Source organism: Dipteris shenzhenensis, chromosome 2 (assembly GCF_047967505.1).
Source record: "Dipteris shenzhenensis isolate YYH24624 ecotype China chromosome 2, Dip_SZ_1.0, whole genome shotgun sequence".
In the NCBI taxonomy this organism is placed as follows: domain Eukaryota; kingdom Viridiplantae; phylum Streptophyta; class Polypodiopsida; order Gleicheniales; family Dipteridaceae; genus Dipteris; species Dipteris shenzhenensis.
The window spans coordinates 38598703-38618392 of record NC_141597.1 but is presented as its reverse complement, the minus strand read 5'-3'; positions in this window follow the sequence as shown (position 1 = coordinate 38618392).

The following is a 19690-nucleotide window of genomic DNA, read 5'->3' as shown; positions in this document are numbered from 1 at the left end:
ATAAAACTTCATCATGGCTTCGTGGTGGCTATTTGACATGGGTTAAGGTTTTGTGTATATTGGTTACGAATGTTTTCAACAACAACTGAATGTCTTCACTATGCAAATGCTTGATATTGGGATGAAATATGATTTGCGTGAAGATATCCTTTTTGGTTTGTTAGTCCATTCCTCTTGTTTGTTCTTCAAAGAAGGAAACAACCTTCTTTGCTATCTTTCGTCTCTTGTCCATGTCAGAGACAACATTGTCCTGATTTGCCATAGCTCGCTTCACCCTTTCTTTTTGTCGTTTCTTTCTTTTCTTTGCAGCCTCATACCCTCTAATAGCGTCTACCTCTTTTTCTTGATGGGTCAATTGCATCAATGTCTCTGCTTGACATCCTCAGGCCCCAGAGGCAAATAAACTAGACACACCTGCAAAAAGTAGCATAAAGCATTGCCACCTAAACTCATTTGCAATGTCATTTAAGATATACAAAAGCAAAGACGTTTCCTACAGAGGCATGTACCATTTTTTGACAGGAAATCTGAGTATGAACTTTGATGGTACTTGGGATGCTGTTAATTTAGTAGGGGTGTTTGCAATTATTTTGTTGGTTTGAAGTGCTGCTACTCTGCTCTGGTCTCAAGTTGATTTGTTCCTCACTGGTAGTGGAATTTACAGATGCCACTCCACCCAATAGGACTTCAATAACATTTATCAGAATAATTTATGGAAGGGTGGGTTTAATGGTGGCGTGATGGTTGTGAAGATCCCACAATCATTCTATAGTACAATTATTGTAATAATAGATTTGATATAATCTATTCTTTCTCCATTTGATGCTTTACATGGGATCTTGATAATAATAATCCCTCGTACAATAGCACTCCAGCAACATCATCAAAATCATTTATGGAAGGGTGTGTTTAATAGTGGGAGGATGGATGTGAAGATCACACAATCGTTCCATAGTACAATTATTGCAACAGCAGGTTTGCCTTAATCTATTATTTCTCCATATGATTCCTTACATGAGATCTTGCAAAGAAAAAAGTTCCATGGTTTAGCCATCTTAAGTATGGGAGAACATGTTTGGCGCTCCAACAACATCTCACTATGTAGGCCCCTACAGTGTTAGTGCAAAAGCTCCCTCTGAACTATGTTCTTATCTTACTGGAAAGAGATGAAATATTTTTCTTACCTTTTGACTGGACCTTGCTTATTAGGAGAGGGTTGTGACTATGTTGCTCTTCTTCCTAATGTAAGGTCTAAGTAGTTTCTATTTTGCTTCAACATTTTTCACTGAGTACTACCATCCATCATTATGTTCTTCCCCTCTATACATCTGCAAGGTTCTCCTCTTATATTTCGATCAGCTTCACTCATGCATTCTTCTTTATAAATGATTTTTGGCTATGCAAAATGTTAGCCAAGATTTGAAGCACATTCCATGCCCACTTATCTTGTTGTGAGTAGCATTCCTACATAGGAAAAGAGGGCGAGAAAGGTCTCTCTCTCTCTCTCTCTCTCTCTCTCTCTCTCTCTCTCTCTCTCTCTCTCTCTCTCTCTCTCTCTCTCTCTCTCTGTCTCTCTCTCTCTCTCTCTCTCTCTCTCTCTCTCTCTTGCTTAATATGGATTTGGAATATTAATGGCATTAATATGGATACGATTGCTACAATATCAAATGAGCTAAAAGATGAGAGTTGGGAGCATCAAGATTTTAAAGTTTCAAAGATTGAAGGTTTCTGATCAAAACACTCCATTCAAACACTAAGGACTACATAGGAGAAGAGGATTTAGAGCGATAGCATGCATAAAAGAGAGTCTCTCTTGGAACAGGTGTACATGAGGTTTATGTGTTTTGTTCAAGCATGGATCTTATGTGTACATGAGGTTTATATATTTTGTTCAAGTTTGCGAGGAAGTGAAAAAATCTTTTGATGGGCTGCGAGATTAGGAGTAGGCTAGACACCATATGGGAAGCATAATAAGCTAGTTGTAGGACTAATGCAAAATTGAAAATAAATAGCTAGATAGGCTACTTTGGAAGGCCATAGTAGTGGCATGGAGGAGCCCTTGGCTGGTGTATTTTTTAGACAAAAAAGGGGTTTGTAATTAATGGATGGATGGGGCATTACATAGCCGATTACACAATTTGCTACCATATCTCTATATTTATCTTTTCCAAATTTGGATTGGCTTTGGGGTAATTTGAGTATCTATGGTTTTACATAATCCATAGAAAGACTAAAGCATGAGTTAACAAAGGTCAGTAGAAGTTGCATCTTAACTCTACTTTGTAAATGGGGTTAGGCTATCAAGAGATACATGGAGTTTTCATAAGCATATTTTACAACCAAAACCTCACTTGGATTTCCCTATTGATACTACTAGTTTATGAAAAACAAGCAGCTATATGGGTTTGCATAAGATTCCTTAGGTAGGTCTTGAAGTAGTGAGTTTTTACAGTCTGCTATGGATACCCTTTTACAAAGACTTTGTACAAGACTCATTTTTGGATTTCTTATGTAGGTATTCAAGAATTGTGTTCTACTGTGTATAGTTTTTATAAAGACTTTGTGCCAGATTCATTCTTTGGATTTACATTCTTAAGGTGACTGTATGTTATAACCATCATTATAGAGCTATACGTAGTTTAGATTGGAGTTTGGGGCTATTTCCTAATCTCTTCTTTTTCCTTTTTTGATCCAATAGCTTGGGATCGCAATCCATTATAGCTAGAGATTGATTGACTCTTTATGCTTATGGGGTTATAAGATGCTATTACAACCATCCTTTTTTTTAGTTTTAGCCCTTAGAGGTGAATGATCAATTTCTTGACTATCTATCAACGTAACATAATCCTGTTCCTTTGTAGGATTTCAAGCCATTTCTCTAGAGCTAGGATTGATATTAGGATAAGAAGATAAATATAAACAGTTTTGTACAATTGATATCCATTGATGCAAATATCCATGGTTATGATTATATTATGGCACTTCAATTTTGTATTGTTGATATCCATTTCCATGTCTATGCATTTATAATATAACTTATGAATCTTCTCGTTAGGTTTTACATCTACTATATTTATAACATTTCTTGCTACCATTTCATGTAACCAAGAGAGAGAGAGAGAGAGAGAGAGAGAGAGAGAGAGAGGGAGAGAGGGAGGGAGAGAGAGAGAGAGAGAGAGAGAGAGAGAGAGACCATCCAGTTGTCTTGCCCCCTTTTTTTGTAATTGGATGATTATGGATGTGATAATCTAAGTATTAAAAAGGGCATGAGATGGCATGTCGGCTTTTCCAACATCCCGCATTGTCTCGAGTAAGCATTATCTACACCATGATCATTGACAACATCATGCTTTGCTAACAAATGTGAGTATTTTACACACTAGTGTAGTAGCTGACAATGCTTACATTTGAACTTATAGTAACTTTTTATTCTCAATGTCTTTTTTATTTTTTCATGCCTTGTAATATAATTTTACTTTTTTTGTTGACCTGAACTTTAATGTTGTTAATTTATAAAGTGGAGCTTGTGGGATAATACAAGCTAGGATTTGTGTGCTACACAACTAGCTATACTTTGAAGGAGTTGATATAGACTGGCACAAGTGAGCCTCAATTGATTCAAAGTCAACTATTATCTCTTACTTTATTAGTATATATTTTATATCTCTGTGTGGGTCAACTGCTTCTTTTTTGTTAAAATATTTAATAATAATATGCTACTACTGCTATTTTCAACAATAGAAATTTAAAAATCCTACCACTTTCAAAAGTAAATACTACTCTTTTTACATTTATAAAATATTTAAAATTTCAAAAAAAATTAACATAAAAAACTATTGTCTACTAACTCTCTACCAACCAAAAGCAACAAATATATGTAGCTTGTATCAAAGTGTAGGTAGATATGAGCAAGCAAAAGCGAGCCCAAAACCGATGCTTGATTCTTTCAAAAAGGACAAATAAATCTTGCAAATATTTTTGAAGCTTTTGTTTCTTCCTTTTGAAATCCTTCCTGTTGTTTTTGAGACTCCAACAAGCTTGATTATGAAGCACTAGAATCTCAAAGAATGTGACAATATGATGGCAATTGCAACATATATTATTAAATGAAACCACACGATATTACAATGATGTCACATAGTATCTATAATCACTATGTGATATATGGAAATACTGCCAAGGTTACTATGTGCCATGACCACTTATAGCTGGTCTCAATAAAAATTTACAACTAGACCATTTAAATCACTGCTAGAGCAGTTAAAATATTTGAAACAATCCCTTGCAAATCCCTATGTGGGTTCAATCCATCCTATGTACATAGTTGCATTCCATCAGCTTGTCTAATTTCTATATACTAGTTTTATTTCTATGGACACTACCTCAACTTGAAAGGATTTCTAAATGCACTTTATCAAAGATGTAGTAGCAATGATATTCCAAATTTTTGTTGGCTTAATGCTTTTAAATCCATTACTTATTAATTTTAGTTTTTGTAAATGAACTATTGTGGAAGATATAAGACTTGAACAATACTCCTCTGTCAAACAATTTTCAATAATTTATCTTTAATAATGAGTTGCACCTTGACAAGGATGCATATTTCCAATTGGCAATAGCTATGTTCATTGATAACATATGGGCGAGGTCGATATGGATGACCTTTACTGATGAGTTTTGAATTTCTAGCCTTTGTTGAAGAGAGAGAGAGAGAGAGAGAGAGAGAGAGAGAGAGAATTAAAAGCCTACATATGTACCATGCTTAAAGCCCCCTTGGACAGGGGGAATGAAGTGGAATGCATCAAATTCATTAAATTATGGAGAATAATTAAAAGAGAAAGATGAGCTCTTTCATTAAATTATAAAATTCTAGAAGTTTGTTTCCCAAAGTTTGTCATGTTTATATTAGAGTGGTATAGGTAGGTGTAGGCCCTCTCAAACATTGACAAGGCTCCTTTTATTCCTCTAGCTTGGCCTTAGGTCCTTATACTAAAAAATATAAATCTTAACCAAATTGTGCATTTTTTTCTTGTTTTAAATTACAATCATAACATTTAAAAATAGTAAACTTACTATTGATATTAAATGGGAAGACGTATAGAAAACATTATTTCAATAAAATGTTGAATTCAAAAGGAAAATTTTCTAATACAAAGAGCTAAAATTTGTCATTACAAAAGCCTTACTCTTTAACAATCTTAGAGAGTTTCTAGCCAAAAATAGAGTAATTTTTTATTAATACATGTATTTCGTACTTGAACAAGGTGGGCATTCCACTAAGGCCCTATCTTTACGACAGGTAGCCTACAGGAAAGTTGTCCTTTTCAGAGACCTCATGAAGCCACTTGTCACAATCTCAAGCGTTGATCTTCAAATATCTATTGTAATTTATTTGGGAGGATGGATTGCTTTTCAAAAGTCATCCTTTCATATTTAGCTTAGAGAGAGAAGAGGATGCATCTTTAGTTGGTTGCCTGTCAGAAAGAAAGCATTCTAGAATGGAAAGGGACTCTACTTCTAAAGCGTGCTTTGCAGATCAAGAAAATGTTCTAGAATGGAAAGAGCCTACTTCTAAAGCACACTCCCAAGATCAAATTCTAAGGCTTCAAGCAAGCACCAGAGTTTTTTAGGGGAAGGGTAATTCCCTTTTTTCTTTGTCTTATTGCAAGATGCCATCTTCTTTCGATTGCTAGAATCTATATTTCTACATTGCCCCACAACTCCTTCCACCTCAGTTGCTATAGATTTGCCTAGAAATGACTCCCTTAGATTCGATTTTGTATGCCTCGAGAAGGTGGGTAGGTCACACTTTCAGGATTCCAACAGCTGACTGGACTTGCTCACAAGTCAAAATTCTTGGTGTTGAAGTAAAGTAGAATCACAATTTCTTGGGAGTGAGCACACATACCCCCGAACCTGCACTAACTACATGTGAGCTTGGTGATGGACCAATCCAAGTTCTTGATTGATCTCCATGACCAACCAATGCTCAAGTACTACTACCTCCTTTAGACCTTAGTCACTAGGTCCCTCATTAGGATGGAATCACAACAAAAGGGGGGAGGGAGAGCTTCAATTAAATTAAGGGGGAGGGGAGTGGTATACATGACAAAATATTTAGGGATGAAGGAGGAATGAGAGAGGGCTTCAATTAAATAAAGGAGGGAGGCGGGAGTGGTATAAATAGTTAGGGTCAAAGGGGGGAAGGGTGCGCCTTCAAGTAAGTAAATTTATATTTAGGGATAAAAAGGGGGGAGGAGGAGGGTTTGAATTAAACAAAAAGGGGAGGGGGAGGAGTATTAAACATGATCAATAGGTACCTTTCCCTTGATCCAGATCAAGATCAATAGCTAATATGGGAGGCGCATAATGGAGGGAAAGGATTAAGGCACATAATGGAGGGCTAGGATTGAGGTGCCTACTACATTCATCTCCTCCCTTGGATCTTCCATCACATCTATGGCCTATATTGAAGCACCTTCTACACCCATCTTCTCCCTTGGATCTTCCATCAAATCTATGGCCCAAATTGAAGCCCCTTCTATACCCATCTCCTCCCTTGGATCTTCCATAAAATATCTGGCCTAGATTGAAGCGCCCTCTATACCCAACTCCTCCCTCGGATCTACCATCAAGTCTATGGCCTAAATTAAAGCCCCCTCTACACCCATCTTGTCCCTTGGATTTTCCATCAAATCTATGCCCTAGATTCTAGCAATGTAAGATAAAAACTAAGTAGGGGATTTAAAGAACCTCATCGCACACATAGAACACACGTGGATCACCAACGTTGGTTTCTCATAACCATGTTGGACACTTATAGTCAAAACAAGATGAAACTTGGTAGGATTCTAATACATGATGGAATAGAGATTTTGTCTAGGTTTTATTTCATTTTGAGTAGTGTAGCAAATTGGTTTTATGATAGACAACCTTTCTTTTGCCACACCATGAGCTAAAACATTTTTTATAGGGTAAGTTCAAATCCTTTTCTCTATATGTCATAATGGACCGAGAATTGGTATGAATCTCAAAAACATTCTACCCAAGCACCCTACCAAATCTTGTCCCATAAATAGGTCTATACATATCTTGTCCATAAATAGGTTTATACATGGCTTTTTGTTTTAAAGAACCTCGTTGCACACACTAGAACACATGTGGGTCACCAACGTTGGTTTTCATTAACCATGTTGGACATTGATGGTCAAAAGAAGATGAAACTTGGTACAACTCTAATATATGATGGTATAAATATTTTCACTAGGTTTTTATTTCATTTCAAGTAGCATAGCATACTGGTTTATGGTAGAGAATCCTGTTTTTGCCAGACTTCAGATTGAAACATTTTTGATAGGGTAAGCTCAAATGCATATCTCTATATCTTGTAATGGACCGAGAATTGGCACGACTCTCAATAAAATTTTACCCAAGACCCATACCAAATCTTGACCCATAAATAGGTCTATACATGCCTTTTTATTTGACAAATCCCTGTTGCCCACACTACAACACGTGAGGGTCACCAACCTTGGTTTTTCATAACCATGTTCGGCATCAATGGTCAAAAGAAGACAAAACTTTATAGGAATTTATTAGATGATGGCATAAATATTATTGATAGGATCTATTGCATTTGGAGTTGTGTAGCATATTGTTTTATGCTAGATAACCCAAGGATAACCCTTTCTTTGCTGCATTGCGACGATAAATATTTTTGTTCAAATCCATGGCTCTATATGTCACAATGGAGTGAGACTTGGTACGATTCTCGTTAATATGATACCAAAGAACCGTATCAAATCTCATCCCATAAATAGGCCTATGCATGGCTTTTGGTTTTAAAGAACCTCGTCGCACACACTACAACACGTGTGGGTCACCAGCGTTGGTTCAATACCCATGTTGGACATTGATGGTAGAAAGAAGATGAAACTAAGTACGACTCTAATATATGATGGTACAAATCTTTTGGCTAGGTTTTTATTTCATTTCAAGTAGCATAGCATATTGGTTTATGGTAGACAACCCTTTTTTTTGCTAGACTGTGAACTAAAACATTTTTTATAGGGTAAGTTCAAATCCATTTCTCTATATCTTGTAATGGACTGAGAATCGGTATGACTCTCAATAAAATTTTACCGCATCCCCATACCAAATCTTGACCCATAAATATGTCTATACATGCCTTTTTATTTGACCAATCCCTGTCGCACACACTACCACACGTGAGGGTCACCAACGTTGGTTTTTCATAACCATGTTCGGCATCGATGGTCAAAAGAAGACAAATATTTTTAGGAATCTAGTACATGATAGCATAAATAATATGGCTAGGCTTTATTGCATTTGGAGTAGTGTAATCTTACTTGGCTCGGTTTGTATACCATCTTGAGAAATGACATGACCGAGCAATTAGCCTACTCAGACAGAGAACACACTTTTAGCGAATCGAGTGAAATAACCGCTTGCCTACATCTTTAAAACACCTTTTCTAATAACTGAGATGATCTTTGTCTGAAGAGTAAACACAAAAATCATCTAAGTAAATGGTAATGAACTTAGATAATCTCAAAAAGTTTCTACCATAACAAGTCAAAGGACTCCTTTGACTTGTTACAAAGCAAGGATAAAGAACCCCAAGGTTCAAAGGCCCTCTTTAAATTTTATTTTATTTTTTTAAGAGGAAATTCAGTAAGCTACGAGGCTCAATAAGGCAATCGGAGCTCAACAAGGTGAAGACCATGGCCAAATCTGAATGCTTGAGTCAAGAAGGTGATTGGAACCACAAAAATCACCGTGCAATTAATTGGAGATCGATCAAGTGCAAAGACAACTACGAGTGACATCATCGATCACATATCTCTCACTCTAGTCTTTTCTACCTCCGATCAAAGAGCGAGATAAGTGATTTCTTTTGCTTTATATTTCATACACTTAGTATCTTCCGCCATCCGTTTCTTACCATACACTTGAATCACTTTTTTTTTCTTTCATCCGTTTAATTCTCATACACTTATTATCCTTATTTCCCTCTAGTCTGCTTTATTTGTATTTATCTCATTATCATGGCACATCAGCCACAACCACCCACGCTCTAAGAGTAGTTAGATGCACTTCAGGCACAGTTGGCCGATGAGCATGAGCATAGGGAGAGATTGGAAAATAAAATCAATGGTAAGAAAAGGAAGAGGCATTCATTTGACGATGAGTCATCCGACAATAATTCTGACGATGATCCCATTATAAGGATAGTCAAAGCCACACTGAGAGCACATAATTCGAGAAAGGAGAGTAAGATAAGTAGAAAAGCTTTCTCATTTCAAAATTTCGATGGAAAGAAAGAAGCACGCGCTGTCTTCTCTTGGATTCAGTCAGCTAGATGATTACTTTTCAAGGGAGAAATTCTCTGAAAAAGATAAGATTAAATGTGCTACAAATCATTTAGTGGAGAGTGTTGCACTTTGGTGGAACATCACTAAGCACAGTAAAAGGCGACCAAAATCTTGGAAGTCTTTTCAAAAGCTCATCAAGAGAGATTTCCTTCCCTCACATTTCAAAGCAAAAGCCAGACAACAGTGGGATACTTTCAAGCAGTTCGAAATAATCTCCACATACACTGATAGCTTTTGGCAAACATTGATCCAATTACAGTCCTTAGAGAAAGTTAATGAGCGAGATCAATGCAGGAATTATGTGGCAGGTCTAAAATCTAAGTTGAGAGCCAAGATTAACATGTTTCATCCTCGCTCACTGAACTTTGCGATTTCTCTTGCAACGAATTGTGAGAGGCAGAATGGGATCCCAAAGGAAGGAAAAGATTTGGAACGGCATGTACCCTTCCATAAGAAAAAGAGATTTGATAAAAAGCCCTTCTTTAAATCTAAAAATGGTTTTGTTCCATAGAAGACAGATTCTTCTTCGAAGCCGAATGGTGGAAATTTTTTGAAGAAAGAAATAAGGTGTTTTAGGTGCAACAAGGTGGGACACATAGCCACTGAATGTCCCAAAAGAAAGAAGACCTCGATGGCAAAAGTGCACATGATCGACGATGAAGCAACCAAGCAAGAGGGAGGTAAGTATAATTGTCATGCTCTTCTAAAAATGAAAGGCTTCATTAATGGCAAAGAGGTTGTTATTCTGCATGACAATGGTAGTACACATGATTTCATTTCGGAAGGAGCCTTAGCAAAGCTAAACCTAGAGTCTTTCCCATCTAACTATAAGGTCAAAGCTTTTACCAAGACAAAGTACAATTGCACTAGAGAAGTCAAGAATCTTGAAATCTCAATCAAACCCTACAAAGATACACGAGACTTTCTAGTGGCACCCCTACAGGGAGTGGACATCATCTTAGGAATGCCATGGAGGCATCAATATAATCCTAAGATAGATTGCAACCACATCAGATGTGGATTGAGAAGGACAGACAAGAAATATGTCTGAAAAGCTCAATGAAATCGGAGATCAGTCCTTTACTCAACCACACACAAGCCAAAAGAGCAATTAGAAAATGTGAGAAGGCATATCTAATTTTGGTGAATACGAGAACGGCTACTCAGCCAAACACTAAGCCTACACACCAAAAGTTTCTTTCTCAATTTTTTGATTGTTTCTTAGAGGATTTACCTCCTGGACTACCATGTTCTCGACCTGCGGATCATAGGATAGAAATCTTACTGGGCAATACTCCACCTTGCAAAGCTCCTTATAGAGTCAACCAGCTAGAACAAAAGGAAATTCAAAAGCAAGTGGAGGAATTAATAGAGAGACGATTGATAAGAACCAGCAATTCTCCTTATGGAGCACCTGTCTTATTAGTCAAAAAGAAAAATGGAACCTATCGAATGTGCATAGACTATCGTGCACTAAATAAAATCACAGTGAAGAACAAATATCCAATCCCTAGGATTGATGATCTTTTGGACAAATTGAAAGGGGCTAAGGTCTTTAGTAAGATAGATCTCAAATCCGGCTATCATCAAGTTCGTATGGTAGAAGAGGATATATACAAGACTACCTTTAGAACTCAAACGGAACATTATGAGTTCCTAGTTATGCCTTTTGGGCTAACTAATGCTCCAGTAAGGAGCATGAGGAACATCTGAAGCTAGTCTTTTTACTTTTGAAAGAAAATCAATAATACATAAATCCTAAAAAGAGTGGTTTCTTTCAAGATCAGTTAGAGTATTTGGGTCACATTGTATCCGCCAATGGTATTTGAGTAGGGGATTTGAGTAGATCCAAAGAAGATTGAGTGCATAGTCACATGGCCTAAAAGTTAGAGTATTTGGGTCACATTGTATCCGCCAATGGTATTTGAGTAGGGGATTTGAGTAGATCCAAAGAAGATTGAGTGCATAGTCACATGGCCTAAACCCCGAGATATACGTGAATTAAGATCATTCTTGGGATTGTGTAGCTTTTATACAAAGTTCGTCAAGAATTTTTCATACATTGCACATCCATTGGCAGACCTTCTTAGAAAAGCTAAACATTTCTTATGGGCCGATTGTCAAGATAAATCTTTTACAGCTTTGAAAGAAGCTCTCACACAAGCTCCTATGTTGCAACTACCTGATTTCTCTAGACCATTCTTTGTAGTTGTAACCGATGCTAGCGAATATGGAATTGGAGCCATACTTATGCAAGATGGACATCCAATAGCATATGAGAGGTTTCATATTTTTGCGGATCTTCTTCCGCTCATAAACTGGTGCAGTCAGGCAAAAAAGAAAACGTAGCCAAAAACTTGTAGATACCTCGACACCATGGAACATATGCTTCTATGGCTGCTACAAGGTTCACTTCAGTACTTTCTTCCAAGTCAATTAGGGCATTCTTCAAATTAGAACAACCCCCTTTTACAATTTTGAAGGTAAAATCGTACTCTTGAAGGATTACTAACCACTTAGCCAACCGGCCAAGGGGTTAGTCGACTGCAAAACCCCATCACCACCCCCATCCCCTCCCTCTCCACTTCTCTCCTTCCACCACCTTTTCGCTCCTTTTTCCACACCCACTCCCCCGCCCCTTTTCCACCCCCCCCCTTTTTCCCTCCACCCCAACCCCCAACCTCTGCTTAACCCCCCCACACCTCTCAGTCCCCTCCCCCCACCCACCTAGGGTGGTTGTACGATGGCGCACCTCCAATCAATGGCATCGCTACTCCTCAGCAGTGCACTTATGCTTGTGGCCATCGCATCTCACCCGCCCCTCTACACCTCTAGCACCCCACCCTGTCGGTACCCTCCACCCACCGTACCTCTTGCAGACACCCTCTGCTCGATGGCACCTTCGCCCACCACACCTCCTACTAGTGCCCTCCTCCTAGTGTTGCCCTCGCCAACTGCTCCTTGCTCACCTCCGCTACTACTCCCCCTGTCTCTCTATGCACAGCACCCCCCCTCACCCTCTGCTCTCCTACACTACCCCCCCTCACCCCTTCCCCTTACCACGCACCCCCCCCACCTCTCCTTTTTCCCCCTTAGTTCCTCCTAGCTGGTCAACCGACGGCCACCACTGATGCCCCCCCTCTTTTAAAAATTAAAATTAAAAAAAAAGATAACCCTAACCTAACCCACCAACTAAAATCGAGTTAGTTAGGTTAGGTTACGCTAGGTCAGGCTAGGTTACCTTACAATTAGGTTAGGTCAACTGAACAATTAGGTTAGGATATCTGGGCAATTAGGTTAGTTAGGCTAATTGGCTAATCGACAGTTAGGTTATTTAGACTAACAGGTTAGTTAGATTAATGAATTAGTTAAATATGCTAACTAATATAGGTTTAGTTTCTTTTAGATTAAGCCCCTTCACACCTAATCTTAAGGCCCAAGACCACCCAAAAGACCTAATTTTTCCCCTAATTTAACCCTCCATAACTCGCTTGTTTGGGACCCAAATTGAACCCAAATTTCACACACAAAAAGACCACACTACAAGGTATTTTTCCAGCCCATTATGCACATTTTAGAATCCCTAGCACTCGTTAATTTTCACTCCTATGTGGGATAACTTTCACATTAATTCACTCATAACTTTCGCTCATAATCTCTGATTGACGATTCATTTGCACCAGCACATTCCTACTCTCAAGGGGGGTTATCCTAGGCACATTTTCTAGAAAAATACTAACACATATCTAACCCCCATAATGCTCACAATTCAACTTCCAAACCAATGGAGAATGCAGTCAATCTCCGGCAACAAGTGCACATACAATTATGTTCTGGCTAGCATCTACAACTACCCTTCTCACCAAATTCACCTCCTCCAATTAGTCCACCCCCTCATCTTCATCCAATCCACAACATGGCAAAGCACCGTCTCGTGATGACAAAGACCTTAACTTGGATGGGGATGGAAACAACTTCTTCAAGAACCTAAACTTCAACAACCAAGGAAGAAGACACATGGGAAAGCTTAAACTTAAAAACTACAATGGTTGAGATGATCCAGAGAGGTTCCTTCAACTCTTTGATACTGCATGTAGAATGGGAGGTGATCAATCCAACAAGACCAAATCTGCTTGGCTCCCTATGACATTGGTTGATGAAGCCTCCGAATGATACTTAGTTTTTTTTGGTCAAGGAATGCACCACATGGGCCCTCCTTTCAAGCCAATTCATATGGGCAAGATTGAGCAAGACTTGAGCAAGACTGTAGAGAAGGAGTCTACACAAATCTGGGCTAAATGAATTGCATGATTGCAAAATGCAAGCCCAAATGACAAATACCTGATAGCATGGTTCATTGCCAATCTAAAAAGGAAGATTTGCAAAGAAATGAAAAAAATCAACAATTACAAGACATTCAATCCTGCTCATGTGGTAGCGGTGGACATTGAAGATGGCATGACGGATTCTAAATCTAATAGTGATGATGGTAAGGACAAACGATCCACAAAAGGAAAATCTAATTCAACCACAAAAGCAACCGATGAAGGTCACTTTTCAACCATGACCATGAAGATAAGGGAAAAAATGCTGCAAGCAATCGAGCAAAATCTTCATGTATCCAAGGTGAGAAAATATCTGGTGTTTGCATTGCATGGCACCCTCCAACATATCCAAGGCAAAAAAATGTATGGTGTTCACATTGCATAGAAAACCATAAGGCAAATAAATGCCCCGTCTTGAGGTTAGGATCAATGCACAATCAAATCCACCTTTAAGGCTATGGTGTCATATTTTCATAGTTGGTGGGCACGATGAGAGAATTCGCATATTCCACATGCAAAATAACCCACCTTAACCTCAACACTATCAACAAGCAGCACCCATTCCAAATATAGGAAACCAAAACTTGCCCAAGCAGATCCAAGGCTAAACTATGTTCCAGTCCAAATCCAAGCTCCACAACTACTCAGAAATCCCTATCAAGAGCAATACGCAAGAGCACCAAATCCCCTTCCTCCCGCACCTCCACTACAACAACTTCAAGCCAAGGAATTGGATCCACAATTTGAATATGAGGTTGAGTCTCCCAGTGTACTATGTGGAAGGAGAAGAAGGATTGATACCAGCCTATGCAAGTCAAGTTTTACCAAAAAACACATATCGAGCACCAATCAAGTGCAACGATTGTGGAAAGAATCGCTAAATTGTAGAGTGCCCCCATCGTGGTAGCCCCACTACTTTCCAACCAGCCTATAGAGATTGTGGCATCGTCCATGCTTGCATGGATTTTCCCCCCAAGTCCAAACCCCCACACAAAAGTGAGGCTAAGCTTGATGCTCCAATAGGCATCATTGGGGTTGATCAACATAGTGTAGGGCCCAAAAGCATTCAGTCGAACCAATAAATGTCATGTCACATGGCAACAAAAAGAGGCATCCAAGCAATCAGTTCCTGTTCAAGAAAAAAGGATTCTCCTAAAGAAAACACAAGCACCAATTCCTCCACCAAGTAAAGAATTGTCAAGTATGTCAACCTCCAGTTCAGATCCACTTGTCAATAAAGTTTCATACCCTAACATGGGATTAGAGTAGGCTTGATTTCAAACACTCTGACAATGGGTCGAGAAGGAACAAGCCCAATTTTATGAGAGTTGTGTGTAATGTCTCGCAAGAGTCAAGTCTTGAGAAGCTTCTAGATTCTAAATAGTAACGCGATCATCTAATAATGATTACTACAACTTTCAGTGAGGGCATGTGCACACAAAGTTACTATCAGCTCACATCATGCCAGACTATTCTTGCATGGAGAACCATTTGATTTTTTCAACAATGTCAACAAGCCTTATATGTCTCCTTGCTTCAACAATACCATGAATCTGACACATCGGAGGAGATGCCAATGTCATAGTGGAGTCCGATGGTAGATGCTACCATTTGTGCCTAACACTGCAAGTCGCTATAGATAAAAGCTTGCATACTTTTGGAATCCATGTGCAATGAGGTGGCACTGAGCTTTTGCTTCTTCAATACTAGGCCAAGTGTGGTGATGGCCCTATTCAAAACACAGGTGCATTCTGTTGTGTGGTTGGTAGCTTGTGATAGTAGCTTTGCTTGTTAAGGTTGGCATGCATTAACGTGTTGTTATAAACCCCTTTTGAATTGATATTAATTGAGGGCTCTTCATCGAGGAAAATTCATTGTGGTTGGGGGATGAAGGGTGGGTGAAAGGAGAAACAAAAGCAAAGGTGCAAAGGCAGAGCTGTATACCAATATTAAAAAAGGGTAGGGGGTAGATTAGAGAAAGGGGAGGAAGGGAGAGAAGGAAGGAGAAGGGGTAGGAGAAAGAAAGTTTATTGCAACTTTGAGAAACATGGTCAAAAGTGCATTGCACATGAGGGGAGGCTACTTAAATAGTACCTCCTTGTGCCCTTTTGACCCCTCTATCTTGCCTCATGACTTTGATCTAATAAGGCAAGACTTGAAACACTTAGGACAAAGTCCTAGTTTGTTGTGGGATGAGATGTAATATAAAAAATTATTTTATTGACCAAACGTAAGTAGGATTGGAATGTCTTGGAGATATTTTACTTTTTCAAATCCCAAGATGCGACTAAAAAATCTATTGTTGAAGATGAGTGGTCCACTTTGAAAGGTCCTTGCGTAACTTCCATCATGCATGATGTAGTTGATATGACAAGTTCTTGTGTGGCTACCACATGAAGCTTGATATTGGAGCAATTATCACGAAGGAAGGTTTTGTAGGTTCCAAAGGACTTTTATTTCCTCATTGGTAGGTTCTTGTGTGACTACCCTTTGCCTTGAAGATGAAGCACTAAACTTGATGGCATTTGGATTGATTGGGACATGAGTAGGATCTTATGGCATTATGCCTTTCTTGAGGATAGGTTCTTGTGTTATTCACTTGTAATGGGTATTTATCATTGTCCTTGTGAGCAACTTCTTGTTTTTCTACTATTTACAAGCTAGGTTTTTGTAATAATGATCCCCATTCTTTGGCATGATATTGTGTTTAGGGTGGGCTAGGTCTCGATTGTAGCCTCATGTTTGTTGATGATGGTGGATGTTGTAGAGACTTTGGCCTACAACACTACCTTTGTACCTTGCTATGACATTATTATTCATCATTGAATAGAATGGAATTGATTTTGCAAAATTTACCTTGGGTATCCAAATACAAGTATTTTTGGGGGACATTTACATGATGGGTGGATTTTGATAGCAAGTTTTTGTGGGAAGACAAAGATATGAATCACCTTCAAAATATACTTGGGCCTCTCTCAGGGGGTTCACTTCATAGAATCACCCAAAACACATGCAAGCAAGGATACCTAGAAAATCTACCTACACACACCCATCCTAGATTATAAAATCTCCCTACACATCCATCCTACATATACTTATCACCGATAAAATCTCCCTACATACCTAGAAAATCTCCCTACACACCCATCCTAGATGATAAAACCACCCCTTATCACCGCTACGTATACATTTTTAGGTCATAGAAAAGCCTGCTCCCCCTTTTGTATACATACAAAAAGTGTATATTCTTTGAATTAAAAAGCCTCCTCACTTACTCACATGTGTTATGATATACTTATATGAAGTGACTCTCCTAGGGGACTCTTTTAGACCCACATTTTCTTGGTTATCGTTCTTCTTTGTCTTCTTTGTTGTTGTGATTCTTGTTGTTGAGATGGAGTCGTGAATCTCTTGTTGATGCATTTTCTTGGGTATGTGGTATATCTTTTGTAGTTGCAGGTACCTTTGGACATTTGAAAGCATCATAGAGGAACACTGTTGATGTGTTTCCCCCGGTCATTAAGGTAACAGTCCTCTTATGCATTTTGGCAATTTGAAGTTTTGATCTGAATTCTACAGAGCACTATGGCTTCTTATCAGGTGCCTATAGGAGTCTTCCATCTATCCTCACTAGAGTAAGGTGTTTTTGTCCACAGTCAAACTTGTGAGAGATGTTTGTGCTTGCTCTTTAGGGATACCCTTGTGTATGTTGCACGAACAGTGCAAAAGTGAGTGCTTGGAGCAACACAAGTTCCTGTCTTAACAACTTAACATCGACAATAGGCCAATTTTAACCAAAGAGATAAGCTAGACACGAGAACACAAACAAGAGGGCATAAAGGAGAGCCAAGTATGAGAAGCTTAAGAATGAGCTATGGTTTGAGTGTCATGAATACAATGCGGTCAGATCCACTCGAGCAGGAGCAATAACTCCTCCTCTAGGCTATCCCATTTGCATAGAGTCATTTGGGTGTATGCAATGTAAAGCGGTACTTTTAAAGCACTTTAAGAGATAGCCATTTTTAAACCAAGTATCACAATTAAGCATAATCATAAAACCAGTTCTTTTTAAGGAAGATGATCCAAAAAGTACTCTAAATTATCTTTCTTGGTTTTTAAATTACTAAGAACTTAAAAAGAACTTTTTAAAAAAATGTCAAAACACCTCCACCTTATCTTGCTATACACTAGTCCTTAACTCTCATACAGCACAAGCAAGGAAGCAAGTGAGCTCAAGTATGGTGAGAGTAAAGTAACACCAAGCATATTACACATCAAAGCACCTTTTCTAATTTGCAGGGTGCCATATTGTAGATGATTTTCCAATGGGCATCTTGTCACACTTAGGTAGTTAATTTTGGTCCCATGTTGGTCAAGTCTGCCCTCAAGCCAATGGGTTAAAAGCATTGGTGTAGACTTGCAAACTTTCCTTGGTAGTGTAAGTTTCTTCCTTAATCTTATTAGGTTGATGAATCTTCCTAGATATGACATAACTAATTCTTAACCATTACTCATGACCAAGTTAAACTGGTGCGAACATTTCCCAATCACTTTGTGTTGTCCTATGCAACCATCAATTACTTTCCACAACCCTAGGGCAACCCAATCATGTGTCTAGCACAACCTATGAGTTGTCTAACACAACCCATGAGATGTACATGGAAACCCAATGACAAGAACCCAATCATGTGTTTAGCACAACCCATCAATAGTCCAACACAACCCATGAGATGTCCATGGAAACCCAATGAATCTCACACAACCTATGAGTTGTCCAACACAACCCATGATATGTCCATGCAAACCCAATGACTCTCACACAATTTAAGACAAGTATTCTTGTAGAAAATTTACAAAGATTTTATCCATCAATCCCAATTACATGCTCATATCGTTTTGAATTCCAGAACATGGTATAATGTAATGAAGACTATCACAATATACAAAAAAGAGTAACATGAGCAATCTACACAAAGACAAAGCAACAACAAAAGAGAGAAGATCCACCATATGTTAGGAGGTAAAAGAAAAGATGGTAGCATACCCCAAACGCACCTTACATAAGACAAAAGGAGCATGCAAGGCAAGTGCAAAAATGGAGAGATAAAAAATGGCCTCACAATGATGCAAAGTGGAAATGACCCAAAATGCCAAAATGCCAAACATATAAAGTGAGCAAGGAAGATGGATAAACATTCAAGGGGGCCAAGATGGGAGTCACCACACTAGAAATCTCCTCATCCTTGTAAAAAGGGGAGTAGTCACTCGACTGGCAATGGAGTACAGTTCATCATCCATGGGGAAAGGATACTCATGGGGAAGGGGAGGGGGGAGGGGAGATGATGATGACGCTAGTGTAAGGGGAGGGGGAGGGAGAGGGGAAGATGGATGACAAGGGTAGAGGAAGGTAGGAGAATGAAGGGAAGATCCACAAAGAGTGGTTAATGATGAGAAGGGGAAATAGGGGAAGAGTGGTCAATGGCAAGAAGATGGATGACACGCTAAAGGGGCAAGGGGAGAGGGGAGAGGAAGGGAAGGTCATGCTTTGATATGCCTCATCATGTTGCACCATAAGACAAGCACAAGTGACCTAGAGATGTAGCACCTCCTTGGCATCCATCTTGGAGAGAATTAGGAGCACTCAAAGGCAATTGTGTGCACTTCTATCCCCCAAGTGCTTTGTGAGAGAGTTGAGACATGCATAGTGGATTTAGATAGGGGATGGTTGTAGGGAGTATTATGTAGGTGAGGATAAAGAAAGCTACAAAGAGTGGCATCCCAACTTAGGTGATGATAGATTGGGACCAAGAATTGGTAGAGTTGTTCTACCAGGGCAAAAGTAAGAAACCACATGATCAAAATTGCACTCTATATGATCTTTTATTAACTCATTTTGGCTACGGGGGTGGTGGGTAAGGTATGAGAAGTAAGGAGGGATCTTCAGACAAATCATGGGGGTGTCGCGAGGAG